Source organism: Mus caroli, unplaced genomic scaffold, assembly GCF_978045245.1.
Source record: "Mus caroli unplaced genomic scaffold, Mus_caroli_1 scaffold_2, whole genome shotgun sequence".
In the NCBI taxonomy this organism is placed as follows: Eukaryota; Metazoa; Chordata; class Mammalia; order Rodentia; family Muridae; genus Mus; species Mus caroli.
Window position 1 is genome coordinate 32428259 of NW_028227257.1, and position 23719 is coordinate 32451977.

A 23719-nucleotide genomic window follows, 5' to 3' on the forward strand; every position below is an offset into this window, starting at 1 on the left:
TTGGTCTTCTAAAGCCTAATCAAGTCTGTACTATCTGTTATCAATATGTTGTTATTCAAACCATTCTTTTGCTTGATGCTGCTCATTCTCCATTTGTGCATAGTTTTAGAGAATACCTACATTGCAATGTGTACCTTTTTCCACTGGGAACACAAAGAACAGCAAACGCATACTATTGATGTTACTATTCTATAGCTTGTAAAATTCGGGAATCACAGAGTTTTGAAGCTGATGAGACTTTTGAAAAACCTCACTTAAAGGCCACAAATTCAGTAGTTTCTCTTAATTTGGAGTGGTGATGGGACCACCTGTGTGCACTTGTGTACCTATGTGCACATGTGCTGAGCTCTTAAATGCAAAATGCAATTGTCCATAGTGAGAGGACATGCCAGCATGTGAAGAGATAGAGGAGCAGTGTCCAGATCACTCTGCACCAGCTTCACTGATGGTTCAGCTCTAAGGATTTCTCAGCTCTTCCCCAAACTAAAGCTCATTAGCACTGGTCTGAGCCAGGTGTGGTACTATGAACAAGCAGTCCCAGGAGGACTCCATTGGAGAGAAAGGGAGAGACCCTGTCTCAAAAAAAGAAAGAAAGAAAGAAAGAAAGAAAGAAAGAAAGAAAGAAAGAAAGAAAGAAAGGAAGGAAGGAAGGAAGGAAGGAAGGAAGGAAGGAAGGAAGGAAGGAAGGAAGAAAGAAAGAAAGAAAGAAAGAAAGAAAGAAAGAAAGAAAGAAAGAAAGAAAGAAAGAAAGAGAAAGAGAGAGAGAGAAAGAGAGAAAGAAAGAAAGAGAAAAGGAGGAGGAGAAAAAAGAAAAGAAGGAAGGAAGAAAAGGAGGAAGGAAGAGAGGGAGGGAGAGGATGGGAGAAAGAAGAGAGGGAGGAGGAGAGAAAGGAAGAAAGAAGGAAAGAATGAAGGGAAGAAAGAAAAAAGAAAGGAAGAAAGAAAGAATTCCTAGTTTTATTCTTCTTTTCCCTCCTGAATAAACAACATTCTTTTCAAATTCCCTGGATGTGGGTAAAGCCAAAGACTGATCTTATTCCAACTGATTTCTCTTAACTGTGTTGTTGTAACTGTCTTGTGGTTGAGGATAATACCTAGAAGAGTCTGCTTTGATCTCCCAACTCAGTCCCCTCTATCTCCTGGCTGAGATAGGGGTCCCTGCATCCTTTTCAGCAGTCATCCTGTGATCTCAGCTCTCCTGCTTGGTTCCATCAAGAACTCGGTCCAGCTGGGAACCTCAGCATTTCACCCAGATGTTTCTCCTTCCAAGTGCACACCTGCAACCCAGAGCTTCCCTACTCTCAAACTGAAATAGAAAGGACTGTCTGCATCATCTCCTATTTATCTTGGTTATATTTGCTGATATATTTCTTTTCTGGTCTTCTCTGCTTCTTTCTTTGACGTCCCTTCCCTAGTTATCCATCAAGATGTAGGGAGGCTAGCCATAGATTTATTTTAATTCTAAATGATTCCTGACCCTGGCTTTGGTACCTCAGGACAACAGAATCCTGGAATTCACAGAACTCCAAGATTTGCCTGGCTCTCTAAGACTGCTTCTTGGATATCCATCCCTAGACCCTGCTGGCTACTCCTTCCCAGCTGACAGTCCTTAACTATCCAGTCTCTCCTATCACTTCAGGATCCAAGCCACACCAGCCACACTCAGTCTAATTCAGAAGCTCTTTCCACAGCTCCTACATAATTCCAATTTACATTCTCAAAAAATGTACTATATATGTTAGACCTTTTCTATGGAATGAAAAATCATGTCGTTCTAGAAGATTCAAATTGCAATGACAGAGATCTTGGAGTCACTATGTCTCTACAGCATAGGTAGTATCAATCCCATCCATAACACAGGTGTACCAGAGGCATCTTCCTTCATTTCTTTCTTTCTAATCAATCCACATTCTGCCTATCAGTCTCCATCCCATCTGACTGACAACACAATCTAAAGTTGTCTTCAGGCTTCTCCAAGACCTACAAAAGGCTTTGTGAATTGAACAGACCTGTCTTTGGTCTTCTCTTCCTTCTCAGGCAGTATATGGCTTAAGCATGATTTGTCTCTGGGCCATGGTTCCTCGGATCTGACCACACTGGATCACTGGCTTTGGAACTTATCACTCTGAATTCCTGGAGAATTTATTCTAACAAGAAATACCTTCTTGCAAACGCAAATAAAATTTAAAATATGCAAACAACATTAAATTAAAACTTGACTAAAATTGGAAACATCATTGACACTTGTATTTCAGGTGTTTATAAATTTCATGCTTTGCTTATCCTATCTATGTTTAGAATTTAACAATTCAAACTTTAAGTAAATCACTTTGTAATCCAAAAATGTTTTTACAAAGAAGAGAAAAAGAAATGCCTTCCTAGAGATGCACAGACCATTCCTCCCAGCCCTTCACTCAGTATCACATCTGGATCAGAGATAAAGCCTTTCTCCAGTTAATCTCTTTTCTGAGGCTCTTACAAGAAAAGCCGGATGTCTTCAGGGTTGCTTCTGACTTCTGGCCTGTGCTTCACCCACCTACAGGAGGACACTTGACCATCTACAAATTTGAAAGACAAGAACAACAGAAAGGAGTCAGAGGTTACTTATCAAGTTAATGTCCAACCTATTTTAGCAATGTTCAACTGAATATTAGTGTACTGGATCCATTAGAAGTGTAACCAACCATCAAAAAGCAAAATTGGACTTCTTTCACACAAATGGGACACAACAGTAACCACACCTTATGATTTCCAATCTAGAAATAAGAACAGATATTCAGCTAAATAAATAGAGCTATGGAGGCAAGAAAAGGAAGGATAAATTTCACTCTTTTACTCTTTTTATCAATTGTCATCTTTTTCTGAAAGGATGAAAATGCTTTGTTCAATAACCTTCCATATATCTGGGCAGTGATGGTACATGCCTTTGATCCCAGCTCCTAGGAGGCAGAGGCAGGAGTATTGCTGTGAATTTGAGGCCAGCCTGGCCTACGGAGAAAGTTCCAGGATAGCTAGGACTGTTACAGAGAGAAACCCTGTCTTTTAAAAACCAATAAAACAAACAAAAACCTTCCATAGTATCCCAAAGGAACTTGACCTTCAAAAAAATCTGTTCTTGTTAGTCATACTGAGGTAGAAGGGGAGGGTTCTATAGAGCTTGGCAAGGGTACAACAAATCACAGGGACATGGTAGTAGGTGCTTTTATACAGTTTGTTTTATAAAGACATAATGAATATATGCAGCAATGCTGTGTATCCGAAATGCACAGCTCACTAAGGCTTGACACTCGTCCACAACCCTTCCATTGCCATCACGGTTAGATGCAGGGCTTTCTTCTTTCCTGGGGTCCAGCTAATCCTTTCTCCATTATCCTGCTGCCCATTGAAGCAGAGTAGTTTTGTCTTTAAATAGATCTTTAATTTCCCCCTGGGTCAAATCACGATGTGTATATTCTTTCCTTCTGTAGAGTCCTGCTTTGAAATACTGTACTTGGCTCTTCCACTTAATAGCCACTTAATAATATTTAATCATTATAAACACAGATTGCTCTCAGGCCTGTGGTTTTCACCATTTGTTGAGTTTGCAAATATTTTCACGTGGTTGGCACTCTACTCCATAGTCCCTCACTCCTGTTCACAATGAACATCTGAAGCATCATTTGAAAGAAAGCTATGTAAACTGACACTAAGTGTGCACATTTTCTCCCAAAGTAGAAAACTGAAATGAAAATGCTTTCCACGGTAAAACAAGCAGATATAATTTCTACTTCACGTCAGACTGGATACATAGTAGTAGACATGAAAAATGCTTTAAGTCATGCTCTTCATTGCAAATTAGTGTAAATGCACAAGAAATTCAACTTGCTTGTGAATGACTGCCAAGTGTGTAAGTATCTCTTCTGCTCCACCAGTCATGTCCTCTTGCAGGCCATATTCCTGGAAAGGGCTACCAAAAGACAAAGGAAGTGCCAAGGAAGTTGTGAACAATATCATTTGGATGAAATGCAACTAGACCTATGGGTTATTCAGCAAAATCCTCCAGCAAATTTGCTAGTATCAGTGTCCACCAATAGTAATAAGTATAATGATAGTCATAGAGATGCTATAATCTCAGCTGTAGACAACACAGGACAGAAAAGCCAGAAACTTACTTTATTTTAGGTGTCTGATTTTTCTACTTCAAGAAACTTGGTTTGAGTTCAGAGCAGAGCCTGAAGGAATGGCCATCCAGAGACTGCCCCACTTGGGGATCCACCCCATAAACAACCACCAAACCCAGTCACTAGGCAGATGCCAAAAAGAGCCAGTTGACAGGAGCCTGATATAGCTGTCTCCTGTGAGGCTCTGCCAGTGCCTGGCAAATACAGAATTGGATGCTCACAGTTTTCCATTAGATGGAGCACAAGGTCCCCAATGAAGGAGCCAGAGAAATACCCAGGGAGCTAAAGGGGACTGAAGCCCCATAGGAGGAACATCAATCAATATGAACTAACCAGTACCTCCAGAGCTCCTTTGAACTATACCACCAATCAAAGAAAACACATGGTGGAACTTGTGGCTCTAGCTATATATGTAGCAGAGGATGGCCTAGTCGGTCATCAATGGGAGGAGAGGCCCTTGGTCCTGTGAAGGCTCTAGGCCCCAGTATAGGGGAATGCCAGGACCAGGAATGGGAGTGGGTAGGTTGGGGAGTAGGGGGAGGGCATAGGGGATACGGGATTTTCGGAGGAGAAACTAGAAAAGGGGATAACATTTGAAATGTAAATTTGAAAAATCTAATAAAAAAGAAACTTGGTTTGATTTTCTTCTTCATAAATACAAAGATGCAAAAGCAAAGAATGAAGAAAATAAATGTAGCCATTATTTCTCACTAGTCCTTGCTTTTGCTTTTGCTTTTGCTTTTGTTTTGTTTTTGTTTTTATTTCCAGTTCCACACCACTTTGGTTACTGCAGCTTTTCTAGTTAGTTTTATGCTCCAGGAAGTGTGAGCCTCTTCATTTTGTTCTTTTTTAGGATTATTGTGGTTTCTGTGGTTTCCCTGGAGGATATAGTTCTCTATAGCTGAAAAAAATCATTAGAACTGTGGTAGTGATTATACAAACTTCTTTGGGTAGTATTGAAATCTCAGCAATAATTATTTTCCACCTAAGAGTATGGAATATCTTTACACATTTTTTATTCTTTCATCATTTTTTATAATACTTTGGGCTTTTCATCATGCAATTCTTGAACATGTCGGTTTTTTGATCCTATTATCAATGGAATTGCATTCTTAAATTTTTGGTTGACCTTCGTAAATATGTAGGATTTGTTTTTTGTTGGTCACTACTTTTGACTGATTTTTACTCTCTGTTCTAACTTTTTATTTCTTTCATTCTCCATCCTTGAGTTGAGTTTGTTCTTTCTTTGGCTTCTTTAATTGTAGAAACATTCCCCATGGGTCTCTCTCATCCTGGGCATTGCGTCCATGACAGCTCAATCATGTTGGTGTGTTAGAGGTTTGTTTGCTTTACTAAATAAATGTTTATCCCTTCAAGTTTGTTGATCTTACCTCATATCTTGTTATTTTAACACATACTTCATTTTAACACATGCTGGTTACACATAATAATGGGCTTAATGTGACATTTCAACACCTCTCTTGTCCCTTCCCCATTCCTACTGGTTCCCTACCACTTCCAACCAGTCTACCTTCTGTGTGTGTGCATTCGAGTGTGTGTGTGTGTGTGTGTGTGTGTGTGTGTGTGTGTTTCTGCCTCTACAGGTTTAGCTGAAGTTGCCTGCACATGAGGAAGACACCTACTGCTGAGGAGTTGCCTGGCTTTTGGTGATCTATGATTAGAACCCCCAGTGTTTAAAATTGTTAGATCTTCTTGATGTATCAAGCTATTTAGAAATATGCAGTGTTACTCTCCCCCTCCCCCCTCCTTCTTTCAGCCCTTTTAACTTAAAAGCTATGCTGTTTGGTTTTCATCACTCCTGCTCTTTTTTGCTTACAATTTTCTTTTTCATGGAAAAGGCTTTATGCCCCTTGGTGCCCTCTTGTCCCCTCTGCTTGTCTTTAGATCTAAAGCAAGACTCTTGAGGATAGCACGAAGTTGCACAGCACTGTTTCAGCCATTCTACCAAACTCTATTTTCTTGCTAGAAATTTAATTTTAACTTAAATCCTTACATTTACAGAAAATAATAATAATGGGACATGAATGACTACTGAAATGTGACAATGATTTCTGTAAGCATCACGGCTTTGTTGGTCCTTGTTTCTTAATTATGTTTGTTTGTTTTTGTAGTGAAACATGCTCCCCATTTTTTTACTCAGAGTCTCACTAGATAACCTGGCCAGGAACTTGCTTCCTAGACTATACTGACCTTGAACTCATAGAAATCTACCTGCCTCTTCCTTCTAATTGCTGAGACTAAAGGCATGCACTACCATGCTTGGCTTGAACCATGCATTTTGAAAACACACACACACATACACACACACACGAAGAGCCTGAGGAAGTTTCAGGCCAGGATTACACGTCTTCAAGACCTGAGCAAACCAAAGGCGGTCAAGGTCAGATCTCCAGATGTGCCAGGTCATGAGCTCCATCAACTGACCCCAACATTCCAAACTGAGGGAGAGAACCCATGCCCAAACTACCAGGGACCTCAGCATACCCAGATACCCATTAGGACCATAGTAAAGGGTTCTGCCTCAGCCATTATGAACAGAGTTGCTTGAATCTCTAGGTTACCATGTCCTCGCTGTCCTCTAGTGATTTTTATATAGATAAATTAGGAGATTGATTCAGTCCTTGGTAAGTGTAGCCCCACCTTCAAACCTCACCATGAGCATTTCTTTCTATGTAGTACAGTCCTGTGATCTTCAGAGGAGACAAAAATTCACCAAAGCAATGTATAAACAAGAGAGAAGACACCCTACCATCTCACATCATTTGCCAGACTTTGTAATATAACTTGAAGGGTAATATTCCTATAAAATTACCTGAAACAATCTGGAATAAAAAGTTCTTTAAATGGCCAGCTCCTAATATTGGCTCTTCTGACTCTGTATGACTCTCTCATCCACCCTGCATGCTCATTCTGCACAGTAGGTGAGTGGTGTCTAATACTTGACGCCATGATCTACCTGGAACGGGGTGGCTGAGTCCCAGTCTACATTCCCTCTGATGCTGGATTAGAGAGAGCCTTAGCCCATCCACTTGGGTGAGGAATATAAAAAAGAAAACCAGAAGAGAAATTCCCCGGCCTCGAACGCATGTGCTTTGAAGAATTTTTCACCCGGAAAGGCTGCTAGACTCGGGATGACAGCTCCAACAACGTGAATCTGCTGCCCGGTTCCAGATGATAGCACTTCCTACATGTTTCTGCCAGCTGCTGATTGGCCAGTAGTTCTGAGTAACACTGAAAGGCATCTCCCCACATGGTCTAAGAAATGTGTGCTGGGCTTTCCTAGGAAATATATGTCATGCAGATGGGAAGCAGTCTTAAAAATATTGAAAATGGCTTCCAAACATCCGGAGCCAATTCCAAAGGCAAAAGTCCTGGTTCTGTGAAATAAAATTAGGAAGCACAATAAACCAACATGGGTGGTAAATTCAATACAATTCCCCTTGATATTTATAGGAACTGGAGGAAACGGCCTAAATAAATGGATGTTTCCCCTCATTTCTGGTTACATGGAAGGAATCAAGTCTAGCAGGATAGAAGTTTAAAAAGCACAGAAGAGAGTCCCCATCATTGCCCACGCTGCTTGTGAGATGGAATGAGTGCTCACTGCCATCTCTGGCCTCTTCCAGCTGTGCTCCCTGACCTCAGCACTAATTCCACTTCATTGTTATTGTTAGCTAAACTGTCATTATTCTAGTATAATGTAAGGTGCATCAAAAAGAAGACTGGCTTTGTTTCACACTCTTCATTATGTCAGGAGAAAAGTTGCTGAGGATCTCCCAAAGCAGAGCTTGGAACAAGAGCATGAATGTGAGGATTTGTGTGGGAGGTGGCCACACAGAAGCCCAAGGTAAAGGAGGGAAGACAGACAAGAAGGGAAGGCTAGTGATCCAGGGTAAGGAAGAGTAGGTTATGACTCCGGACAATGGGATCTCAGCCCTCCTTGTAGCTACTCTTCCCTAGGCACAGCTCCTAGACCCATCCAGACTGCCCTGCCAAAAGCAGGAGAAAACACCTCACGGCTCAGAAGGATGACCCAGAGGAAGAGTGGAGCTGCCAGCAGCCCCACTATGCACACGCTGAGGGAAGACATGAGTAAATAATAATGATTTTTATCTCTGCTCAATTTCCCTTTATAATGTCATCATCTGTTAGGTGCATGGCTTTGAGCTCTCTTCATTTTCTTTGAAAAGCATCAAATGCTGGAACTGGGGGACATTAGTAAAACAAGTCAGACTCTGAAAGACATGTAGTACGTGTTTTCCCTCATGTATGTGCTCATTTTTTAAAGTCAGCTGGAATATACAGTATTAATTGCTATGAATAAAATGGGGATTCGAGGAGGGAGAAGCTGAAGTTTGAGAACACTATTATGGCTAAATGAAAGGAATAAGTTTAGTGTTCTTCAGAATGGAGCGACTAGAGTTCACAGTAAACTATATTCTTATGAAGAGCCCAAAAGTGTGGCACTTGGAACTCCAAACACAAAGTAGTGGTAAGAAACTTGAAAAACGATTTGCTTTCATTTGATCAGTTCCTATTATGTCTTGAAATATCATCCTGTGTCCTCCATAAACATATATGGCTATCTGTACTGGCTATTTTTGTGTCAACTTGACACAGCTGAGTTATCACAGAGAAAGGAGCTTCAGTTGAGGAAATGCCTCCATGAGATCCAACTGTAAGGCATTTTCTCAATTAGTGATCAAGGGGGAAAGGCCCCTTGTGGGTGGGACCATCCCTGGGCTGGTAGTCTTGGGTTCTATAAGAGAGCAGGCTGAGCAAGCCAGGGGAGGCAAGCCAGTAAAGAACATCCCTCCATGGCTTCTGCATCAGCTTCTGCTCCCTGACCTGTCTGAGTTCCAGTCCTGACTTCCTTTGGTGATGAACAGCAGCATGGAAGTGTAAGCCGAATAAACCCTTTCCTCCCCAACTTGCTTCTTGGTCATGATGTTTGTGCAGGAATAGAAACCCTGACTAAGACAAATTGGTACCAGCAGAGTGGGGTATTCCTGTGACAACCTGACCATGTTTTGGGAGGACTGTGGAAGGACTTTGGAACTTTGGGCTTGAAGATCCATTCGTTGTTAAGAGCTCTGTCAGATGTTGTGTAGGAGCTTGGAAGATAATGTTGAGAACAGTGCAGAAGATGGAGGTCTGGTTTGTGAAATTTCAGAGGGAAAATTAAAGACTCTTTTCAGGGCCGTTGCTGTTTTGTGAAGATTTTGTAGTTCTGGTTAGCTGGGGCTGAAGAATCAGCTGTGATTAACAAGATACCAGAACTACTAAAGCAAAAACTTTGCATTACTGGGACTATTGATGCTGGTTAGCTGGAGCTAAGAAATTAGCGGTGATTAAGAAGAGACCAGCATTGTTGAGGTGACATCTTCTGGGAAGTGTTTTCTGAAAGCACAAAGAAGCTGTGTTCCAGAGATAGGCAAGGTTGTACTCCTTCTGCAGCGGGACTTGGTAATGTGTAAGGGTCACCCAGGTGGTACTGGTTTTGAAGGCATGAAGGGGGTCATGCAGAGCAGCTGAGGCTAAGCACTGTGAGAGGCCATGGAAGGCCATTGGTGAAGGTGCAGCCTCAGTTGTAATTGAAGGCCCAGGACTGAAGGGGTCATGCAGTGTTTTGGAGATGCCAGTACCATGAGATGACCACCAAGAGCAGCAGCAGCAGTGGAGTACAGGCATCTGGAGCCCAGAGGACGACGTGTGTGCTACAAAGGGCATGGCTGGAGAAGTGACCCAAGCCCTTGGAGGAGCCCAGAAGATCGTGAGTTGGATCCCAGACGTTGGACAGTTGGAGATTGATTTTTGCTTTGATTGTGACTGTGCCCTGATATTTTCCCTCTTGAAGGAAGAAACTGTTTTAGTGGAGCCCACAGTTAAGAGACTTTTAATTGTAAAAAGACTTTGAATTTTAAAAGAGATGGATATTTTAAAGAGATTCAAATTTTAAGAATATGTAAAGACTGTGGGACTTTTAAAGTTATTTAGATCTTGGGGATGAATAAGAATGTAAGGGTTGAGGCTTACTAGTGATGTGTTTGTGTGTCAAGTTGACAAGGGGTCAATTGTACTGGCTATTTTTGTGTCAACTTGACACAGCTGAGTTATCACAGAGAAAGGAGCTTCAGTTGAGGAAATGCCTCCATGATATCCAACTGTAAGGCATTTTCTCAATTAGTGATCAAGGGGGAAAGGCCCCTTGTGGGTGGGACCATCCCTGGGCTGGTAGTCTTGGGTTCTATAAGAGAGCAGGCTGAGCAAGCCAGGGGAGGCAAGCCAGTAAAGAACATCCCTCCATGGCTTCTGCATCAGCTTCTGCTCCCTGACCTGTCTGAGTTCCAGTCCTGACTTCCTTTGGTGATAAACAGCAGCATGGAAGTGTAAGCCGAATAAACCCTTTCCTCCCCAACTTGCTTCTTGGTCATGATGTTTGTGCAGGAATAGAAACCCTGACTAAGACACTATCACATTCATCCAAAAATATTTCTTAATATTTAAGAAATATTTAGCCACTTAATATTTAGCCACTCTGACTGGATCAATGCATGCTGGATAAATGTATCAAATTATCACACTGTTCCTTTCAAATATGTATGTACAATTGGAGTAAAATGAAAAGAAGAACCACATCCCGACAGAGTAAGGTGGTGTACACTTTTAATCCCAGCACTCAATAGACAGGAGCAAGTGTATCTCTGTGAGTTCAAAGCCAGGCTAGTCTACCTAACTAATTCTTGGCTGGCAAGAGGCTACATGGTAAGACCCTGTCTAAAGGAGAGGGGTTATAGGTCAGTAGAGCACTTGCATAGTACCTACGAGATGCAGGGTTCAATCTTCAGCATTGTAGAATGGAAAAAAGGAAGGAATGAAAGTGGAGAGGGAGGGAGGGAGGAAAGGAAGGAAGGAAGGAAAGAAGGAAGGAAGGAAGGAAGGAAGGAAGGAAGGAAGGAAGGAAAGAAGGAGAAAGAGAAGGAAGAAGGGAGGGAGGGAAGGAAGAAAGGAAGAAAGAGCCAGAAGATGGGAGAGAAGGAGGAAAGGAAGAAAGAGCCAGAAGATGGGAGGGAGGAAGGGGAGGAAAGGAAGAAAGGGGGCACAAAAAAGGAAAGAAAGAAAGAAAGAAAGAAAGAAAGAAAGAAAGAAAGAAAGAAAGAAAGAAAGAAAGAAAGAAAGAAAGAAAGGAAGGAAGGAAGGAAGGAAGGAAGGAAGGAAGGAAGGAAGGAAGGAAGAAAGAGAGAAGGTTTCATTTAAGATGTCCATGGGATAGACCAGCAGTGCTGTCCCTGCTTCCCTGCTTAGCCAAAGCCCACACAGCTAGGGCAGGTGTGTCTCCACAGCTGACACCATTAGTGCTGATGCTCCACCCTTTCCACTTTGGCACCTGCTTTTACCAGGTAGAATATCCTTCATCCTTTATTCCTTCTGAGTAGGTAACTGCCACTATTTCCCAAGGTTTTCCCCAGAAATAGCTCCAGCCACTCACAGAGGGGTGACACAGACACACACACCCAGGGGTGGCTGCCTTCCCTTGCCAGCTCCACTCTGGCCACCTTGCCCTCCCCCAGCGTATTACCTTACACCTTGGTGTCAGCTTGGTGTCTGCCTTCCCATTAACAAGGCATACAGCAGTAGCTGTAGTGCATGCTGGTACATCCTCTGGAAATGTTCTCCCTCTAAAAATGAGGCAGTTGTGAGCAAGGAGTTCCAAATTTTCATTTTATAAAGGAAAAAAATTAAACTAGGGAGCTCCCGCCTGGGTGTCAGGAGATAAGAAACAACCTACTTTGCAAAGGCTACACTCACCAGCTCCCATGTGTGAGAACTGATCCAGTGACTTCCCTCAGCGTGCTTGTCCTCGGCCTGAGAATGAGCAGCCAGAGCCAAAGAGATGAGCCCCAAATGCTCACCACTCAGGCCTCCTCCTCAGAATATTCAGTCTGCTGATCTTGTCCAGGGATGTGGGCTATAGAAGACTGTCAAGACAGACACATCCCCACACCTTCTAAGCCGCCATCCACTAGCCTTGGTTCTTCATAAATTCTATCTGGTGCAGATTCTGTATGAGTGTCACAGGGCACAACAAGTTTTGGGGTGGGAATAGAGAACTCATGAAGAGTGAGGTGGTACCCAGGACCACTACTCTCCCGCATGTGCATACAAAACCCTGTGAGTATTTCAGACTTGACTCCTCAGCTGGTTTTACACAGTAAGAGATACCATGGGTAATCTAGCAATCAGTTACTAGCAATCAGACTAGTAACCAAATAGTTGTGGGTAAGGGAACAATGTAATCTGGCATCCTTCCCCTTCAGTCTCCTCTCTTCCAATTGAGCTGCACCTTGCCTGATCTCCGCTGTGGGGATGTGGGAGAGCCCCATCCTTCTGCAGAGCCAAATGCTGTAGCTTCACTGAGCCAGGCGCTCATCATCTGGACTCAGTCACTTCGTGGTTTATTGTTTCCTTATGATGATCCCTTATTTCATTGTCCTTGAAAATATTAATGTTTTCTATTTTGCATGTATATTTTAATTCTTGTCTTTCATCTCTATATTTGGGTTTGTCTTAAAAGTGCAGTTAAAAAAAAATTAAATCAACCAAAAATTTGCCAGACCTTTTAAATGTGGTCCCCACTACAGTTTTGAAGTTGTGACTTTAAGGCTGCGAATTTTTTTCTAGGGAATGAGAGTTCATCTTGAAAGGGAGCAAGGTGAGGCACCATATGGCAAGACTCCAGGCAGGGGGTGGGTGGAGGAATCTCCCATCTTCCCTTCAGGACAAGCTGCTCCCAGTTAACCCCTTAGACCCCAGGAGCACTTCTCAGGGTGCAATGTGGCCACGCTTGCATTTGTTTCTATGTAGACAATTCCTGCAACCTGAGTCAATGATCAGAAAGCTCCAGTTACCAGTGCATCGCTGGACAGATCAATAAGGCTGTACAAGGTGAGGCCTTTGAGGCCGCATTAGAGGCATGTGAATAAAGAGGCATATAACCAGGTCTTGAATCCAACAGCTTCTAACTTGACGAGTTGTGTGAGCTCTTCTCTTGATGGACTAGTCTGCAGGGCCCAAACAGTATTTGTGCAAGGAAGTGGTTGTATGCTCTTAGGGTCTATATCACCAAATACAGACCACATGAGAAGAAACCTGAGCCATACACTGGTGATGCTACTTTTTGCACAGATGTCACAGTCAGTTTACAGTGACTGCCTCCATGAGAAAACACCCTGAGCTTATACTCCAGCTTCCTCCCCCACCTGGTGAGCTCACTCTCCTCGGTGCTCAGTTAGTACTGAATATTCCCATCATGTTAAAGCGGCACCCTCTTTTTTTCAGAGTCCCTACACAATCCTTGCTTCCTTTCCGATGAGCTCTAAACAGTCAGAATTCTTTCTTTTCTTTTGAATTTTTCGAGACTGAGTTTCTCGGTACAGCCCTGGCTGGCCTGGAACTCAACCTATAAGCCAGGCTGGCCTCGAACTCAGAAATCCACCTGCTACTGCCTCCCAAGTGCTGGGATTAAAGGCTACCACTGCTAACAGAATTCTTGTGAGTGACTTTCAACCACCTTCAACCACTGTAACTTTTATTTCCTTCCTCTCTTCCTTCCTTCCTTTCTTCCTCCCTCCCTCCTTCCCTCCCTTCCTTTCTTCCTTCCTCATTTGGTGATGGTGTCCATGCTGGGGAGAAAACCCAGACTACTCACATGTTAAGCACATGCAAGAATCATCCAGGAAAAACAAACTTGAGTTCTGGAGACAGAATGTGGGGGAGCAAGATTATAACCAGCAGGTGAGTCAACCTGATCCCTGCTCGGTGTGACTGACTGTCATCACCCCCATTCCATGCCCAGCCTTCACTTCACTCTAGCCAACTTCTCTACCTAGGCTCGCACAAATTTCCATTTCTGACAGAAGCTGTGTATAGATTCAATGTACTGTGTGACCATCACAGCATGACAATGTGAGATCTATTCTCTTTTTTCTGTTAACACTTCATGTTTCGCCTTTAAAAAAATGTGTAACATATTTAAGGTAGAACCCCTATATTGTCCACATTTCTTGTTTTTTTTTATATTACTAATATTTATTTGGATGCCTTCAAATGTGTAATCCTACAAACTTTTAAGTTAAAATGTGCCCTATTTTTCTGGATTGGTTTTAGCATTGAGTTGATTTTGGAAACATGAAAGTGAATCAGCAAGAGAGTTTTCCTGGCTGTTCTGAAACGTGCTATATTCCATTTTCTCACTCTCTACACGACTTCTCAAAACTAGCCAGAAATAAAAACACTGGACTTAATCTCAAAATTGGCAGCTCTCTGCATCCTGGCTTGACTCCATGACAATGAGGTGAGAAAAGAACATTACTTCGGAGCTGTAAACTGACCGAAGTGAGTGAAAAGTGAACTGTATCACCCAGCTTGGATGATGGACTGCTAGGCAGGCAGCTCTGCCAGTCATGTAGTAGATACTGAATCTGGGCATCCTCCTTGGCATGAAACACATACAGCTCTGAGCACGTGATGCTTTGAAACTCTGCTGTTTTCAGTCAGCATAGGAGAAGGTGTCACAATGAATGATCACCTCTGGTTTGCATAGGAGAAGGTGTCATGGTGAGTGAGCACCGCTGGTTTTCACTGCTGTTCTCACTGCTCTGTCTTTACGGTGGTTGACACCATTTTATCTACAGCTTTCTAGAAGACGCACCGCTCTACGTGAATTTACTTACTTTGATTTGAAATTGACTTAGACAGTCTGTTCTTTTTGTGGAACTTTCTGCTTCTGGGGACACAGGGGAGAACAGCTCCAGCAAATGCCTGGGTGGCCTGCCACATCCCCTGGGAACCTGCCAACCCTGAGACAGCCACTTGGATGTCTGTGGGAGCTTCTATGATCCTCTGCCTGAGGCTTTCTCTGGCCATCAGAGTTCTAGGGTAGACTGGATATTTCAGGAACCTGATGCACCCTAAAGACCCCCAAGACATGGCAAATACATCCTATTTATCTGGGCCCTCAGTTGGTGATATTTCTGAGGTGTGCTCTACACAGTCTTGTGCATGGAGCCCCACAGTCCCTAAGACGGCCTGCTCATTAAAGTCCCATGTTGTGGCCCTTCTTTACTGTTCCTCTTAACCTCACCATGCATCGAAGTGGAAAGTTCTGGTTTTGTTGGAGACCCAGTTGTGTCATGTGATGATTTTCTGGAAACTGTTTTATGAAAAGATGTTTTGCTGAAGCAGACACATAAGAGGATGTTTTACTGAGCACAGACAAATGGTGTTTTTCTGGAAGCTGCCTGGTGAAAGGGTATGTGATGTTTTGCTGGAGCAGACATTGAGAGGATACATGATGTTTGGAAAGACTATAAGTACAACCCAACAGACAGTGGACAATGCTCTGGCATTGTTTCGCTTGCCTTCTTTTCCTATCTTTGCTTGTCAGAACTTCAACGAAGATTAGAATTGACCCAAGGACCTGTAAACAGGTCCACATCTCCCTGTTCTATTTAGTCATCTTCCTCCCGTACTTTTGGTCAGTGGGCTATAAGGAAGGTTGAAGCATTCAAGTAGGCTTCAAAAAATATAAGCCTACAACGCATCCTGAGATCACCTCCTGAGTAAATGATGTGCATTTTTCTCAAGCTCTGGGAAAATGCAGATTAAGACAGAGGCTTCTACAAGCTTTGAAAGTGGAATTAAAGAAAAGGTTTGTGGGAGCAGCTAGCAAATGGGTTAAAGAAAAGCAGACAGGTGCTTAATGAGTAGAAGCAGGCTAGAGCACCCACCTCCATCAGTTTCATATTAAGTGAGGCAGAGGTACTTGCTAGTTGACAGTGCAATTGTTACAGAAAAAATATGATTCTTAAAGTAAGATCAACTCTTGTGGGACCCAGGGCTAACTGAACTGGGAAGAAGTCTAGCAAAGTCAAGTAGCATTCCAATTAAACTTAGTGTGAGAGAGAAGAGCAACTTCAGCTCAGGTTCATGATTTGAAGTAGAGAACCTGCTCATTCTTCAGTGCCAGCTCTGGCTCACATGTGTTGTAGGAGTGCACCCACCCTTCAGCCCCAACTCCTGAACACCATCTGGGGTAAGGAGCAGGCCCATACTTAGTCTCAACTTTAATTCATCCTTTCAGGTTGGATATCCCACCCATATTTGGGTCCCAACTCCAGCTCCACATTTGAGGTTAAGGAGTCCTCCAATTATTCAGCCTCATTCCTGGTTGCCATTTGAAAGTGGACCTAGACATCAGTTCCCAGGTTGTCTTACAAGGTGAGAGAGTTCACAAAGAATCTGGCCTCACACCCCAGTCTTCACCCCCTCTATAACTACTCCATATTTATACAACCCACAAGGTCAACCAGTTAGACTACCTGATCCCATATCCTTCACACTGCCTTTTCTTTTTTTTTTAATTTTTAATATTTTTATTACGTATTTTCCTCAGTTACATTTCCAATGCTATCCCAAAAGTCCCCCATAGCGCCCCCCACTTCCCTACCCACCCATTCCCATTCTTTTGGCCCTGGCATTCCCCTATATTGGGGCATATAAAGTTTGCAAGTCCAATGGGCCTCTCTTTCCAATGATGGCCAGCTAGGCCATCTTTCTATACATATGCAGCTAGAGACAAGAGCTCCGGGGTTCTGGTTAGTACATCATGTTGTTCAGACAATAGGGTTGCAGATCCCTTTAGCTCCTTGGGTACTTTCTCTAGCTTCTCCATTGGGAGCCCTGTGATACATCCAATAGCTGACTGTGAACATCCACTCCTGTGTTTTCTAGGCCCCGGCATCGTCTCACAAGAGACAGCTATATTTGGGTCCTTTCAGCAAAATCTTGCTAGTGTATGCAATGGTGTCGGCCTTTAGAAGCTGCTTATGGGAAGGATCCCTGGATACGGCAGTCTCTAAATGGTCCATCCTTTCATCACAGCTACGAACTTTGTCTCTGTAACTCCTTCCCTGGGTGTTTTGTTCCCAATTCTAAGAAGGGGCACAGTGTCCACACTTTGGTCTTCATTCTTCTTGAGTTCCATGCGTTTAGTAAATTGTATCTTATATCTTGGGTATCCTAAGTTTTGGGCTAATATCCACTTATCAGTGAATACATATTGTGTAAGTCACACCAGTCAGAATGGCTAAGATCAAAAATTCAGGTGACAGCAGATGCTGGCGAGGATGTGGAGAAAGAGGAACACTCCTCCATTGTTGGTGGGATTGCAAGCTTGTACAACCACTCTGGAAATCAGTCTGGCGGTTCCTCAGAAAATTGGACATAGTACTACCGGAGGATCCAGCAATACCTCTCCTGGGCATATATCCAGAAGATGTCCCAACCGGTAAAAAGGACACATGCTCCACTATGTTCATAGCAGCCCTATTTATAATAGCCAGAAGCTGGAAAGAACCCAGATGTCCCTCAACAGAGGAATGGATACAGAAATTATGGTACATTTACACAATGGAGTACTACTCAGCTATTAAAAAGAATGAATTTATGAAATTCCTAGCCAAATGGATGGACCTGGAGGGCATCATCTTGAGTGAAGTAACACAATCACAAAAGAACTCACACACTGCCTTTTCTTTTGGCTCCCTGCTCTATCATCTTTCTTCCACCTCTCCCAAAGAACAAGGCTGCCCTGGCTTATACAGTATGACTCAACTTCCCAAGGTAGGTTGCTGCTCTTACATTCTCTGGTTGCATAGCTACCCTTCTCTCTTCAGCCTGATTTTAACCAAAAACCCAACACTTCACTCTCTAGAACCATTTCTCTGCTTCTGACTCCTTCTATGAACTTCCTATCTAGCAGCCTAATACTAACCACTAATCCCATTACGCTTTCATTCTTTGTCTTTATTTTCTCCACTCAGACCCACCATAACTGATATACTGGCACATATAGTCCTTTTGGTTTCCCTTTACCCTCTACAGTTGTGTACTTAACAAATGCCTGTTTGTAGTCATTTGACACTGTTTTCACAGTGGGTTTACTGATGGACAGAACCCATAGTTGCAGGCAGTACTCACATTGCAGTGGAGGTCTGGAGATAGAGCCTGGAGCCTTGAACGAAAATCTAAATGAGAAAAACATCTTCAGGACCCTATTACAACTTAGTCTCTCCAGAACACTGCACACATCATCAGAAGAGTGAGTTTAACTTTACATGCCAGTAGAGGTCAGAAAGATAGAAGCCATTAGAAGAATGGCAGAGGGATGAGCCTTAAGAGAGGATAGTGTATAAAAATGCATTGGACAGGAAAGTGGAGGGGGGATGTTGGAAGGAGGAAGTTCTAAACTAGGAAATCATGAAAATATAGGGAAAAGAAGAGGGCCTAAAACTGTGAATATATACAAACTAAACAGAAATACATTTCATAAGCTTACTGGGAAATTCAATTGAAAAACCAAGAGTTGGAATAGAGGTACTCTCTAGAAATATTGCTTCTAGGCTATTAAATGAAACACCCAGTACCAAGTTGTTAGTCATGGAGACCCCTAAAACAACACAGACTACTGACAGTGCTACCCACCATATGAATCAACTGCATGCTTTGGTCACAGGACATAAAGAAAGCATGCTAAAGCTGAACTAGAAACCTCATTTATGCTGATTGGCCTTCATAGTTCCAGAAAGTGTTGTGTAGTCTGCCGGGTCTGAGAGGAGAGTCACCAGCAGTCATAATCAGCTATGACTCCTGTCAGGCAAGGTGTTCCCTCTAGCACAATAGTGGTATGACTATCATAGGAGTAACCATTCACTTTCAGGTTGAATTTGAGGCCCATTTCACAGAAAAGAACTTATACCTGAGTCAGTAAATCTCATAGAGAACCCATGGCTAGCGACATAAGAGGTCCTTTGGAGAGCCCACCACCATATTTTTGCTAAACAGTCATGTTGTCAAATGTTCTCTAAATATTCATGTGTATACTTGTAGATTGAGGCTATACACAGCTAGTGCTCTGCCCTAAATGGAACAGCTGTATCACTCTCTCCAACAGGTACGGAACATTGTGAAAGAGGAGGCACAGACAATGTAAGAGCAGAGGATGGGGAGATGTGCAGCAGGAAGAGATCTTATGAACACAACACAGTGTTTAGACTCACGAACTCACTGCAAGCTGGTTGTCTGCTGGTTGCCTGCACAGAATCTACACAAAATTAGGCCCATCAATACTTCATTAGAAATCAGGGAGGGACCATTGAGTTCCCACTTATACTCAAGCAAGAGACTCTAAGCTCAAAGAATCACAGATAAAAAGACACAAAAGTGTGACAGTGACTTGTTGCAGATAAGGGTTACAATAAGAGAAAGGAAGGCTTGAAAAGGGGAAATGGGGATAAAATAACAAATTTCACCATAGAAATGTGTGAAAGTGCCAAAATAATGATTAGAAAGGACTTGTTAGATACTCAGTGGGTAAAGATGCCTGCCACCGAACCTGACAATAGTCAATCTCCAAGAAATGTGTGGTAAAAGGAGGAAGGAAAAAAAAGTCGCAAGCCTAAATAAAAGAAATCTTTCTGAGATGACAGATTACTAGAACTTTCCTACTCACTTTGAGGTCACTGCAAAGCTCAAATGGTTTTTGCTCCATTCCTAGTAACTATGTGGAAAAGGGAGAAATCCTAGCTAATGCTATTTCATCAAAGTGGTCCAGGCCAGCATCATCAGAGTCAAACCATTGACACCTTGTGTCTGAGATGACATTTAATGAGAGTAGGAACTCAACTCATCATACTTCCTCCCCAAAAAACAAAGGGAAGAAGGGTGAGGAAGAGCTGGGAAAAGGAGGGGGACTAATAGGGAAGGGACTGAAGTAAAAGTGAAAGAGAAGGAAAAGGATACAGGGGTAATTGAGGAAGAGGGGAGTAGAAGGAAAGGAGAAGAGAGAGAGAAAAAAAGTAGAGAGATGGGGGAGATGGATCAACTAAATTAGTCTTCAAAGAAGTCTTCTTGGGTCTGTTGGCCAGCAGCATGCACCACAAGTGTGAACAAACCAGGGGAATCCTTGTAGAAGATTCAGGATGCCAACAAAAGCCATCTTTGTATCCTGAGATGTCTGCCATGGGATATATTTTACCTTGCTCTCTTTTCCTAATTCCTGGCATGAGAAACACTAAAAATCTTTCATGTTTTACTTCAGTAAACACAGATTGATTGTCAAGTCCATTGCCAGGAACTGGAGATGAGCAAGAATGTTTCCCTGAAGCTGTGAGGAACAGAAACCCACAAACAAACAGAACCACTGATAGTAATCTGCACTCGGTGGGGAGCAGTTTTTGGAAGCAAGACACAAGGTGGCAGGGAGCAGGGGAAAGAAAACACTATAAAGGAAAGAGATGAGAGCAAAGGTGGGGTTCACGCATACTCTGGAGAAAGATGGGGGTCAAATCTCTGTGGTGATTTGGATTCTATGTCACTGCTAACTACCTAGAAGAAAAAGCCAGCATTATTGGATTCATCCAGCTTAAGAAAACCACAGAGCATCACTGTGGACCGCAGAACTGTGAGCATGTCTCTCCATTTGCTCTCCAACACCCCAAGGTCAGAAAGCCAGCATGAGTGACAGGTAAGCACATGTCAGTTGAGTGTGACGTCTTCCAAGTTCCCACTGGATTGAAAAAATGGATGGAAGGGAGGAAGCAGTTCAAATAGCAACAATGATGTCCTGGAACAGAGGGGCATGGGCTACAATGCTTCTGGGCTCCAATTCAGCTTAGCAGACGTCTCATGAGGGCTGACTGGAAAAAATATTTTGCAACCCTCCCATTGTTTCACCTTTTTCATGGAAGCCCTTCAAAAGAAAATAAAATTCTTATGTGTCTGTCACCACAACTTCTTGTAGTGAGAAATGCAGGGTGGGGCTTTGTTGAAAGGAAAAAGAAAAAGAAAAACAGCAGACCAGGTAGAGTATTGGGTCACCGCAAAGTACTGGCATGCAGGAGCTGGAGTCGTTTGTCTGCTCTTCTGACTCTTTTTATAACCCATTTTAGACATCATCGATGCTTCCAGGATGTGGAAATTAGCATGAAAACCTGAAAAGTGTCCCTTTGCATCCCATGATCCCATGGAGCTGCCGGGACCCTGGGTAAACAGTAATACAAAGACATTCCACAGGACTCAGGACAAGTCATCTGTTTGCAAGGGTGAAGAGTGTGGCTGGTTCCCTTCTGCCTGAAGAAGAGGCAAGGTGACTAAGCAGAGGATCTGTGAGCTTGTTTGTAGAACCTGCCTAGGAAACTGATATGCTCTCAAAGTGTCCCTTCATTCCAGTGTCACTTCAGTGGGGCAGGTAAAAGGATTATGCAGGGGCCCCCTGGCCTCCACCCATTGTCTGCAAAGGCTGACACTGAATGAGGTAATTTAACTCCCTTAGAGATAACCCACTGCTATGTGTGTTCACATTCATAGCTGGCAGTTCCCATGAAGGAGCCCAGCTCTTTTCCGGGGCCTCTCAATCCATTAGCAAAGTAGTAGCAGAGCCTGAGATGGTCCTGAACCAAGAAGATGAGGTTCTCTAAGAAATAAAGGCCCTGCTCTCAGTGTCCTGCATAGGACAACTGCCCTGGTGTGCAAAGCGGAGAAACGTAGGCTAAAACAATATAAAAATATACATGTTTTATTTGTGACTTGACTCAACATTTTCAATTTTTAACAAAGAAAAAAATGTGGCTTTAACTCCAAAGAAGGAGAACGGGAAAGGGCATTTTATAGCTTCTGTCCTCACAAGGCAGATGAAGGGGCCTTAAGTGTGACCTATATCCTCGCATTAGAATCTATTCTCCAGTTCAATAGTCAGTCCAAAATCACCTACACTGCTCCCAAAGGACTGTGGTTCCCTTTCATTGATGGAAATTTCCTATAATTTAAAAAAAAAAAAACATTATTATGTTTCTAAAACAAAGTCACAGAGGAAAGAAAGCCAAGAGCGTTCATAATCTTACCCTCTACATAATCCTTGTTGACAACGAAAAGAATGTTAAGTCCCACACAGGATGAAGAAGAAGCCAACCATGATGGGCGGTGGAAATACTTTTAAAACAGAATAAACATTTTCTCTAAACATAACCATTACCAACAATTGCCTTGCGTTTCCTGTCAGGAAAAACACATGTAGGTAGTACAAACCCCTCTCATTCAGTAGGTGATTGATGGAGGGAGACCCCAGAGGCCACGCCTATCCCCAGCCTGCCAGCAGCTTCTGGGAGAGTGCCTCGGCTCCACTGAGTATGTTTTGGCCTGACCCTGTTTCAGTGGCTCGATAGATGAATGCAGCATAGCGAATTTGCCTGGCTCCCTCGGATGCAAAATGAAAGAGACAGAGCAGCAATGTGGACTCGCAGCACATTCTCCAAACAGCAGCCATAGAATGGAATCTTTATTTGATCGGTCCTTAGCATTGGCCTGGTTTTCTATTGGAGACTCCTTAAGTTGTCAGTGTACATCTCAATTAAAAGCTCCCTTTAAATCTCACAAAACCTGGAATGAAATGCAGCTAAGCATGACAGTGATGTTCGGGATTCTGAGATGAGATGGTTCAGAATGCCTACAAGCAAGGGAATACAGAGACGATATATACTAACATTATCTAAAACATGTGGGAAGGCTTCAAATGAAGCCACAGCTCAAGTTCTGCGCTGAGAAGGTGCAGACAACATTTAGCCAAACACAGTTGCACTTCCTCCGCGCTGCCCGTCCCCCCACTGATTCTCAAAACACATCTTAAGGAAGGGGGCACACTGATGGAGCCTGTGAAGAGAGTCCATGGAGAGTCCTGTGCCAAATGGGAACTCACCAAGGATCTGACTGCTCAGGAAAGGAAACTAACACCAGACTTCAGGAGAAGGCTTCCTTTTGACCAATGTTTCTCAGGATGCTCCTCTCATACTGAGACCATTGTACCCTGACTTAAGTAGAAGCCACAGCATAGTAGAGCTTGAAGAATCATTCCACAAGGGAACAAAGTCAGTCCTGAGCTGGGCGGTGGTGGTGCACGCCTTTAATCCCAGCACTTGGGAGGCAGAGGCAGGTGGATTTCTGAGTTCGAGGCCAGCCTGGTCTACAAAGTGAGTTCCAGGACAGCCAGAGCTACACAGAGAAACCCTGTCTCGGAAAAAAAAAAAGTCAGTCCTGGGAGGGTCCAGCCCCCTTAGCACCCAAACCAGCTGATTTATTTATCTCTCCTTAGAAATTCACCAGCATTCAAAACTAAGTCAAGACAAAGGTGACTTGGGAAAGAATTAAGTTAATAAGATTAATTAATTCTTCCTAAATAACCTCATGAAAGTATCTTAAGGACCTCGGAGGTAGGGACATCTTGATAAGATGGAAGCTTAGACCACTTTACAGTCTCTAATTTGCTCCCCTGAAAGGAGAGTGAGCTAGCACGGTGTCACCTACGCAGCTCCCTTTAATTTGGTAGGACTGCCTTGACAACATTTAATAAATTAGACACTTTTATGTCAAGTATAACAACAACAAAAAAAGAATTTCCACTACCAAAGTAAATGCCATTGATGTGT